Source organism: Procambarus clarkii, chromosome 35 (genome assembly GCF_040958095.1).
Source record: "Procambarus clarkii isolate CNS0578487 chromosome 35, FALCON_Pclarkii_2.0, whole genome shotgun sequence".
In the NCBI taxonomy this organism is placed as follows: domain Eukaryota; kingdom Metazoa; phylum Arthropoda; class Malacostraca; order Decapoda; family Cambaridae; genus Procambarus; species Procambarus clarkii.
The window spans coordinates 31,909,647-31,920,227 of record NC_091184.1 but is presented as its reverse complement, the minus strand read 5'-3'; positions in this window follow the sequence as shown (position 1 = coordinate 31,920,227).

Genomic DNA, 10,581 nt, shown 5'->3' with positions numbered 1-10,581 from the left:
TTTTACATCTTTATGAAATTACAAAGTGCTTAAAGTCTTCGGAGTTTGCACAGCCGACACCTGGCAACCTGGTGTCAGAACACACTTGGCACCTGGTGTCAGAACACACTTGGCACCTGGTGTCAGAACACACTTGGCACCTGGTGTCAGAACACACTTGGCACCTGGTGTCAGAACACACTTGGCACCTGGTGTCAGAACACACTTGGCACCTGGTGTCAGAACACACTTGGCACCTGGTGTCAGAACACACTTGGCACCTGGTGTCAGAACACACTTGGCACCTGGTGTCAGAACACACTTGGCACCTGGTGTCAGAACACACTTGGCACCTGGTGTCAGAACACACTTGGCACCTGGTGTCAGAACACACTTGGCACCTGGTGTCAGAACACACTTGGCACCTGGTGTCAGAACACACTTGGCACCTGGTGTCAGAACACACTTGGCACCTGGTGTCAGAACACACTTGGCACCTGGTGTCAGAACACACTTGGCACCTGGTGTCAGAACACACTTGGCACCTGGTGTCAGAACACACTTGGCACCTGGTGTCAGAACACACTTGGCACCTGGTGTCAGAACACACTTGGCACCTGGTGTCAGAACACACTTGGCACCTGGTGTCAGAACACACTTGGCACCTGGTGTCAGAACACACTTGGCACCTGGTGTCAGAACACACTTGGCACCTGGTGTCAGAACACACTTGGCACCAGGTGTCAGAACACACTTGGCACCTGGTGTCAGAACACACTTGGCACCAGGTGTCAGAACACACTTGGCACCTGGTGTCAGAACACACTTGGCACCTGGTGTCAGAACACACTTGGCACCTGGTGTCAGAACACACTTGGCACCTGGTGTCAGAACACACTTGGCACCTGGTGTCAGAACACACTTGGCACCTAGTGAGCTAGGTCGGCCGAGCGGACAGCACGCTGGACTTGTGATCCTGTGGTCCTGGGTTCGATCCCAGGCGCCGGCGAGAAACAATGGGCAGAGTTTCTTTCACCCTATGCCCCTGTTACCTAGCAGTAAAATAGGTACCTGGGTGTTAGTCAGCTGTCACGGGCTGCTTCCTGGGGGTGCAGGCCTGGTCGAGGACCGGGCCGCGGGGACACTAAAAGCCCCGAAATCATCTCAAGATAACCTCAAGATAGTGTCAGAGCAGACCTGGCACCTGGACGCCACTGTTTCTGATATATGTCAACAACCTGGCAGAGGAAATTGGCACCTTTATATCAATGTTTTGCAGATGATGTAAAACTAATGAGCCAGGACAGAGATAAATTGTGCAACATTGCAAGAGTATTAGGACGCATTGCAGAAGTGGTCTGAAAAATGGCTGTTAGAGTTTAATCCAGCTATATGCAAAGTAATGAGGCTTGAAGCAGGAGAGCGAAGACCAGTGCAGCAGTATAAGATGAAGGGATGAAAGAGTCTTCAATCAGAAAAGGAGAAAGATCTGGGAGTGGCCATAACCCCAGTTCTAATGCCACAAGCTCACATTAGGAGAACAACTGCGTGTGGCAAACTGGCCAAAATCCATGCATATCCTTTAGAAACTTGGATATACGGATACCCAGACTTGAGTATGCGTCCCCAGCATGGAACCCTTACCCGAAAAAGGACATAGAGAAACTATATAAAGTCCAAACGTTGAAGGAATAACCCAACGTATATGTGAGTGTATTAAACAACAAATACAAGATGCAGTATACAATGTGAGAACAGTGTATACTGCACCTTGAGAGAGGATGGTTTAATCCGAAAATTTATTTTCTAATACGCGTAGACATGCACTGGATCTTTCCTTCACCTTGATTCAAGCACTACGGTATTGTAGCAAGTTTCTCCAAAGGTCCAGGGGCCAGATTCACGAAAGTACTTACGCAAGCACTTACGAACCTGTACATCTTTTCTCAATCTTTGGCGGGTTTGTTTACAATTATTAAACAGTTAATGAGCTCCGAAGCACCAGGAGGCTGTTTATAACAATAACAACAGTTGATTGGCAAGTTTTCATGCTTGTAAACTGTTTAATAAATGTAACCAAAGCCGTCAAAGATTGAGAAAAGATGTACACGTTCGTAAGTACTTGCGTAAGTACTTTCGTGAATCTGGCCCCAGGTTGTCAAGACCCGACGTACGGCTGTGGTGGTAGTGGTGCTGGAAGTCGCTTTCACCACCACCACACAGCTGTACGCCAGGCCTCGACAACATGGAATGGGCCTCAAGTAGAGTACCTAACTACCTCTCAACTCTCACTTTCACAGTGTCTTGAACCACTGAATACTCATCCTTGGTGCGGGGTAGGTGCCCACACTTCTATGGAAGTGCAATTACAAGGTTATTTGCGAGTATTTAGAGGTTGATATCTGTGAGGCACTCCTGCTCCAATCCTCATAACATTGCATATAGCTGGATTAAACTCTTGCAGCCATTTTTTTCAGGCCACGGAAGAGTGGATGACGATGCGTATGACACGAGCGTGAATCACTCATTCCTGCGAGCTTCAGCAGTAGTCAGGGCAAAGTTGAAGATGCCAGTTAGGCAGCAGGAAGCGGCTTATGGAAACGTTCCTTATTAAGACTTCTCAATAGCTCGGTCGATAGAACTTCGGCCTCACACACGTGGAGTCAGGGGTTCGAGTCTCTAAGAGCTCAGGTGAATGAAGCACTTGTGGTAGCCTTAGAACCCTCCGCACGTGGCTAGGCCTTGAACCCAACCCTCCGCACGTGGCTAGGCCTTGAACCCAACCCTCCGCACGTGGCTAGGCCTTGAACCCAACCCTCCGCACGTGGCTAGGCCTTGAACCCAACCCTCCGCACGTGGCTAGGCCTTGAACCCAACCCTCCGCACGTGGCTAGGCCTTGAACCCAACCCTCCGCACGTGGCTAGGCCTTGAACCCAACCCTCCGTACGTGGCTAGGCCTTGAACCCAACCCTCCGCACGTGGCTAGGCCTTGAACCCAACCCTCCGCACGTGGCTAGGCCTTGAACCCAACCCTCCGCACGTGGCTAGGCCATAAACCCAAGACCCAAACACAACCCAAAGTTACCTTACCACTCTGTTCATCAACCAGGTGTATATATATATGTAAATGTAACAGCTCCATAAGTGCAATTATGCACTGTTTATGACAGTAAGAAAATGTACTTATTACACTTAGTATTAAATCGTACTGTCAATTCAGAGGATGGGTTGTATATATATATATATATATACAACACTGACAAATAGAAAACGGGAAAATGGCCAATGAAAACAAAAGGTTGTATAAACTACTGATAACACACAATAACAAGGTAATTAGTGCTTAAAACAATAATAGAGGAATATTAGGATACTAATAACTAATATTAACATAATGCCACTAGGCATGTGGAGATCAGCGAGGCATCAGAGATTATCTCAATTTAAGTGAGCAAGAACTGGGACTTAACAACCCATTACCGGCCGCTACACGTGACCACACTAGGTAATACGAGACCCCGGCAAATGGCCCAGGTGGGGGGGGGGGTAAAAATGTTGATTAAATAAGCAAATGAAAGTTTCTGCCATCGAGAGAGCACGATAATGATCTTTAAGGCAAAACACTTTGAGTTCAAGTATGTTTATTGAGACAAGGAAGAAATACATCTCAAAGGGATAGAGTAGCTTAGGCTATTTCTATCCTTTGAGTATAGTCAAAGTCTACGGTCAAAGTCTCCTTGGGTACGGAACGCAACTATTAGGAGAAAGCTCCAAGCTATTACGACTAAATAGTCCTTGGGAAGGGATCAGGATAAGGATTAGGTATTGGACGGACTTGTGTGTGTGTGTTTGTGTGTGTACTCACCTAGTTGTGTTTGCGGGGGTTGAGCTCTGGCTCTTTGGTCCCGCCTCTCAACCGTCAATCAACAGGTGTACAGATTCCTGAGCCTATTGGGCTCTATCATATCTACACTTGAAACTGTGTATGGAGTCAGCCTCCACCACATCACCCCCTAATGCATTCCATTTGTCAACCACTCTAAAACTAAAAAAGTTCTTTCTAATATCTCTGTGGCTCATTTGGGCACTAAGTTTCCACCTGTGTCCCCTTGTGCGTGTGCCCCTTGTGTTAAATAGCCTGTCTTTATCAACCCTGTCGATTTCCTTGAGAATCTTGAATGAGGTGATCATGTCCCTCCCCTGTGTGTGTGTGTGTGTAGATTTTTCTCGTATTCCTTGTGTGGGGTGGCATAGTTAAGGCACCTTTGGACATAAACATGGCAACTTAGGTCAGGGTAAAGTCAACTTAAGTTAGAGACAAGAACTGGATACAAAAAGAATGCAAACATATAAACAAACAAACAAAGCCAGCATATTGCAAAACCGGACTTGGTCATCTGAGGCTGCTAATCCTCTTCAAAAAGTTGAAAATTTAAAACTGAAAATTCGAAAACGGCAATTTTCATTTTAATAATTCTCAACATTCCGGATAATAATTCCATCAGTGCGCTATAGTTCAGATAATTCCAACAATACGCTATAGTTCAGATAATTCCAACAATACGCTATAGTTCAGATAATTCCAACAATACGCTATAGTTCAGATAATTCCAACAATGCGCTATAGTTCAGATAATTCCAACAATACGCTATAGTTCAGATAATTCCAACAATACGCTATAGTTCAGATAATTCCAACAATACGCTATAGTTCAGATAATTTCAACAATGCGCTATAGTTCAGATAATTCCAACAATACGCTATAGTTCAGATAATTCCAACAATGCGCTATAGTTCAGATAATTCCAACAATGCGCTATAGTTCAGATAATTCCAACAATACGCTATAGTTCAGATAATTCCAACAATGCGCTATAGTTCAGATAATTCCAACAATACGCTATAGTTCAGATAATTCCAACAATGCGCTATAGTTCAGATAATTCCAACAATACGCTATAGTTCAGATAATTCCAACAATGCGCTATAGTTCAGATAATTCCAACAATACGCTATAGTTCAGATAATTCCAACAATGCGCTATAGTTCAGATAATTCCAACAATGCGCCATAGTTCAGATAATTCCAACAATGCGCTATAGTTCAGATAATTCCAACAATGCGCTATAGTTCAGATAATTCCAACAATGCGCTATAGTTCAGATAATTCCAACAATGCGCTATAGTTCAGATAATTCCAACAATACGCTATAGTTCAGATAATTCCAACAATGCGCTATAGTTCAGATAATTCCAACAATGCGCTATAGTTCAGATAATTCCAACAATGCGCTATAGTTCAGATAATTCCAACAATGCGCTATAGTTCAGATAATTCCAACAATGCGCTATAGTTCAGATAATTCCAACAATGCGCTATAGTTCAGATAATTCCAACAATACGCTATAGTTCAGATAATTCCAACAATGCGCTATAGTTCAGATAATTCCAACAATACGCTATAGTTCAGATAATTCCAACAATGCGCTATAGTTCAGATAATTCCAACAATGCGCCATAGTTCAGATAATTCCAACAATACGCTATAGTTCAGATAATTCCAACAATGCGCTATAGTTCAGATAATTCCAACAATGCGCTATAGTTCAGATAATTCCAACAATGCGCTATAGTTCAGATAATTCCAACAATGCGCTATAGTTCAGATAATTTCAACAATACGCTATAGTTCAGATAATTCCAACAATGCGCTATAGTTCAGATAATTCCAACAATGCGCTATAGTTCAGATAATTCCAACAATGCGCTATAGTTCAGATAATTTCAACAATACGCTATAGTTCAGATAATTCCAACAATGCGCTATAGTTCAGATAATTCCAACAATGCGCTATAGTTCAGATAATTCCAACAATGCGCTATAGTTCAGATAATTTCAACAATACGCTATAGTTCAGATAATTCCAACAATGCGCTATAGTTCAGATAATTTCAACAATACGCTATAGTTCAGATAATTCCAACAATGCGCTATAGTTCAGATCATTCCAACAATACGCTATAGTTCAGATAATTCCAACAATGCGCTATAGTTCAGATAATTCCAACAATGCGCTATAGTTCAGATCATTCCAACAATGCGCTATAGTTCAGATCATTCCAACAATGCGCTATAGTTCAGATAATTCCAACAATGCGCTATAGTTCAGATAATTTCAACAATACGCTATAGTTCAGATCATTCAAATAATGCGCTATAGTTCAGATCATTCAAATAATGCGCTATCGACCGGATATTAATTCCAATAACACTATTTAATCCGGATATTAAATTGCACAGCCGCGTATTTAACAACAATTATAATAATAAATCAAAATAATTACAAAACAAATATGATATTAAATATATTAATTTAAATCACACCCTGAGGCGCCTTCGATCAACAGCTCCCACCATCACGTACGAATTCAATGATTTCAGGACACTTTCCACGAGGTGAATGGCCAATTATAGCCGAGGCGCTGTACAGTTTGGCTAATTCATGGTAATTAGACCATTTACACTAGAACACTGAACGTGGCGCCTGCCACGCCTCACCGTGCAGACACTCACTAATCAAGCACGGTAATTCTGGGCCCTGATGCAGTATTGGGTTATTTTACCTTAGGTTAAGATGGGTGAGGTTAGGCTAGGTTAGGCCTTAGGGAGCCGGTCGGCCGAGCGGACAGCACACTGGACTTGTGAGCCTGTGGTCCCGGGTTCGATCCCAGGCGCCGGCGAGAAAGAATGGGCAGAGTTTCTTTCACCCTATGCCCCTGTTACCTAAAAGTAAAATAGGTACCTGGGTGTTAGTCAGCTGTCACGGGCTGCTTCCTGGGGGTGGAGGCCTGGTCGAGGACCGGGCCGCGGGGACACTAAAGCCCCGAAATCATCTCAAGATAACCTCAAGATAGGCTATTTTAAGTTACGTTATTTCTGGCTACATTGAGGTTATTTTGTTTTCAAGACGCTAGGAAAACAGGTGGGCGTATGTAGCATTAAGTATTAATGATAATGTAAAATAGCTATATTAGATTCTCTTCGCTATATAACCTAAGAAGTCGTTGAAATGTTCTTTAAGCGTTTTTTTTCACAGAATCTCGTAGGCCTCCCTCGTGTACCACCCTCTCAGTACCCACATAGGCCTACCTCCTGTACGGTACCTTTATAAGCCTATCATCTGTACCATACTATCTATAAGTCCCATGACCTGAACCATGCTCTCACCACGTCATAGGCTTACTAATGACACTTCCACTACCACCTCCCTACACATCAGTGTAGAACTGAATGTCTAAGTGGTTCTATGATGATCAGGAGAAGACAGTGTGAATATAGCTGACTTTTAAAGGGTAAATCTGACTGGATCTTTATTTCATAATTCTGTCATAATCAGCATATCGTATTTTATTGATATGGTAAGATAGAATTTATATATTTCCATTTATATATATAAATTTGAAATTTAAAATTAAAACATTAATAGATTGAACATTTTCGGGTCGAATGCTCGAAATATCAAGATTCATCAAGGGGCTGCCTTAGTACTCTGTAATATGACATTCTTTTCATTTATACCAATCATGAGCCACCCATGTTGGGCACGTAACCAACAGATATTCCTGGTAAATATTGAGTGAGTCTAGCCTCATGCATCTGGCCTCCAGCCTCAAACACAGGCAGACAGACAATTCCATCTACAGATAGATATGTCAGGGACATTAAAAGTGTAAAAAATTAAATGAACTTTTGAGTACTCAGAACTATATCTGAATCACATTGTCGAGACAAAAATCAGCGTTATAGTACAATTGCTGCAAGAAACGTTCAACAGCGCGAATGGAAGGGCTTCTCCGTCTACACTGAACAAGGTTACTGGTGGTAATACTCACGTGGATGGTAGACTGACGTGGCATAACCCACCACGACACACTGAACGCTGCTCCGAGACTACCCACAACTTGCTGTTGAATTCCAGAACCGATCAGACTAATGTCAACAGAGAGGCGATGTCTCTGCTACAGCAAAACAGTGTTGCATACGTGCAACGTCTTACTGCTGCCCAAGCTTACTCAGGTGTTGAGTCGTCAAGCGTGTTTGCTTCACAAAGAGGGCCAATGAGACATATTATAAGTCGGGTTGGCTTACAAGGCTTCAAAATGGTCAAGGCTCAAATGTTTCTAGAGCCTCTAGGTCGAGTACCTTTATTATATTACGGCATCAGGGCGTCCTCATCAACAAAGGCCTAATGGTCAATAATCCACCCGCCAAAACCCTAGTTTATGAATGAAAAACAGTTTACACGCGACGCACAACCGATTTCGTTCGAACACTTTCGGAACAAGTGCTTCACTGACGACTTTTGTTTGAACCACAACGCTATAAACAGCCCGTCCTCCAAACAAAGATCCAAAAGTGATTCCATCCACCCGCCAAACCCCCTGTTTATGAATGAAAAGCGGTTTACACACGACTCACAACTGCTGACGTTCGAACATATCCGGAACAAGTGTTTCACTGACGAATTTTGTTCGAAGCACAACGCTATAAATGCTTCACCCACGTACTACAAATAATCGCCAACAGAACCTAAACACCTGACCTAACCTATGCCTAAATATGCACAATATGCTCATATATTATAATATTAATATATATTTGAGAGAATTCCTGTTTTGAATGAACAGCATGTTAAAATTTCTGAATGCGTCTGTGGGGTCGACCGCTGGATAGAATGGACTTGAGTCGAGGACGGGTTGGTAAATACTTCACCCACCTACTTCAAATACAAATAATCCCCGACAGAACTTAAACACCTAAACTAACCTACTCTTAATTATAATTACAATTTTATTACATAATAATATTAATTTAGATATATGAACAAACCATTTATTAATGTTAAAATTGACGAATGCGTCAAGGGAGGCCAGACGCTGCCTATTGGCCATGACGTCACACAAACAAGTGACGTACTGCGGATCATGCAACCAATAGACGGATTAGCTGACCCATGACGTCATGTAGAGCTCTGATGTCATAACACAACTGCCATATTTTGTGAAATATTCTCAAATAACATTTTTATTTTTTTTTAAATTACTAAGAAGACTGACACAGCTTATCTGTAATCTATATGAAGTTTTCAGATCTAAATGATAGCGACCAGTGATCGTGAGGCCCAGTAATCATGGGTGCCAGTAATCATGGGTCCCAGTAATCATGGGTCCCAGTAATCATGGGTGCCAGTAATCACGTGCCCCAGTAATCATGGGTGCCAGTAATCATGGGCCCCAGTAATCATGGGCCCCAGTAATCATGGGTGCCAGTAATCAGGGTCCCAGTAATCATGGGTCCCAGTAATCATGGGCCCCAGTAATCATGTGCCCCAGTAATCAGGGTCCCAGTAATCATGGGTCCCAGTAATCATGGGTCCCAGTAATCATGGTCCCAGTAATCATGGGTGCCAGTAATCATGGTCCCAGTAATCATGGTCCCAGTAATCATGTGCCCTAGTAATCAGGTTCCCAGTAATCATGGGTCCCAGTAATCATGTGCCCCAGTAATGAGGGTCCCAGTAATCAGGGTCCCAGTAATCAGGGTCCCAGTAATCATGGGCCCCAGTAATCATGTGCCCCAGTAATAATGTGCCCCAGTAATCAGGGTCCCAGTAATCAGGGTCCCAGTAATCAGGGGCCCCAGTAATCATGTGCCCCAGTAATCATGTGCCCCAGTAATCATGGGCCCCAGTAATCATGTGCCCCAGTAATCATGGGCCCCAGTAATCATGTGCCCCAGTAATCATGGGTCCCAACAGCCACAGTGTTTAGCAGTCGCGTTACCCATTAAATGAGGGTCAAGAGTTTGAGGTAAGCAGGGCAGGCCTCAGACAGATCCACACACACACCAGCCATAAGTGCTACCCTCAGCCACTAACAGCTCCTCACCCCTGGCCCTGTTGATCTCTAACTATCCTCACTGGTAGTGTCTACTGCCGCCCGAACACCAATTATCGACTCCCTTGAAGCCGCGCTGTATAATTCCTGCGCCTGCTTTATCCTCGGGTAGCCAATCAGGGCGCTTGTTGCTTGGCGTCGGCTTTGTTTACAGTCTGGCAGCCAATGGTAGCGCGTGTTTTTGTCCCTGCGTGTCAACAAGAGGTTATTATTAATTGCTTGGTAAACGAGGGTTGGTGTGTGGTGGATTTGCTGACGGAATGGTTGGGGAGTTTGAAGGATGGATGAGCGCGGATCTGGGAGGGGGTGGGAGGGAAGGGGGAGTAGGGGGGTATCTGGGGTGAGGTGGGAGAGAAGAGAGAGGGAGGGAGAGGAGTGTAGAAAATGCTAAAGAGGTGGGAGAAGTATAACTGGAATATGCTGATTACCTTTCAAATTGTAGCAGACAAGACAAGACAGACAGACAGATATTTAATGCAAGATATAAATATGTTAAGAACAACTGGGGAAAAAACATTATAAAACACTAAAAATACAAAATTAAAATGAAAAAAAAAATCTCGTAGGCCTACTTATGCCACTTGTAGATCTAGACCTTTTCACTCGTGCATCTATGTACCTTTTTATATTTAATAATTATTA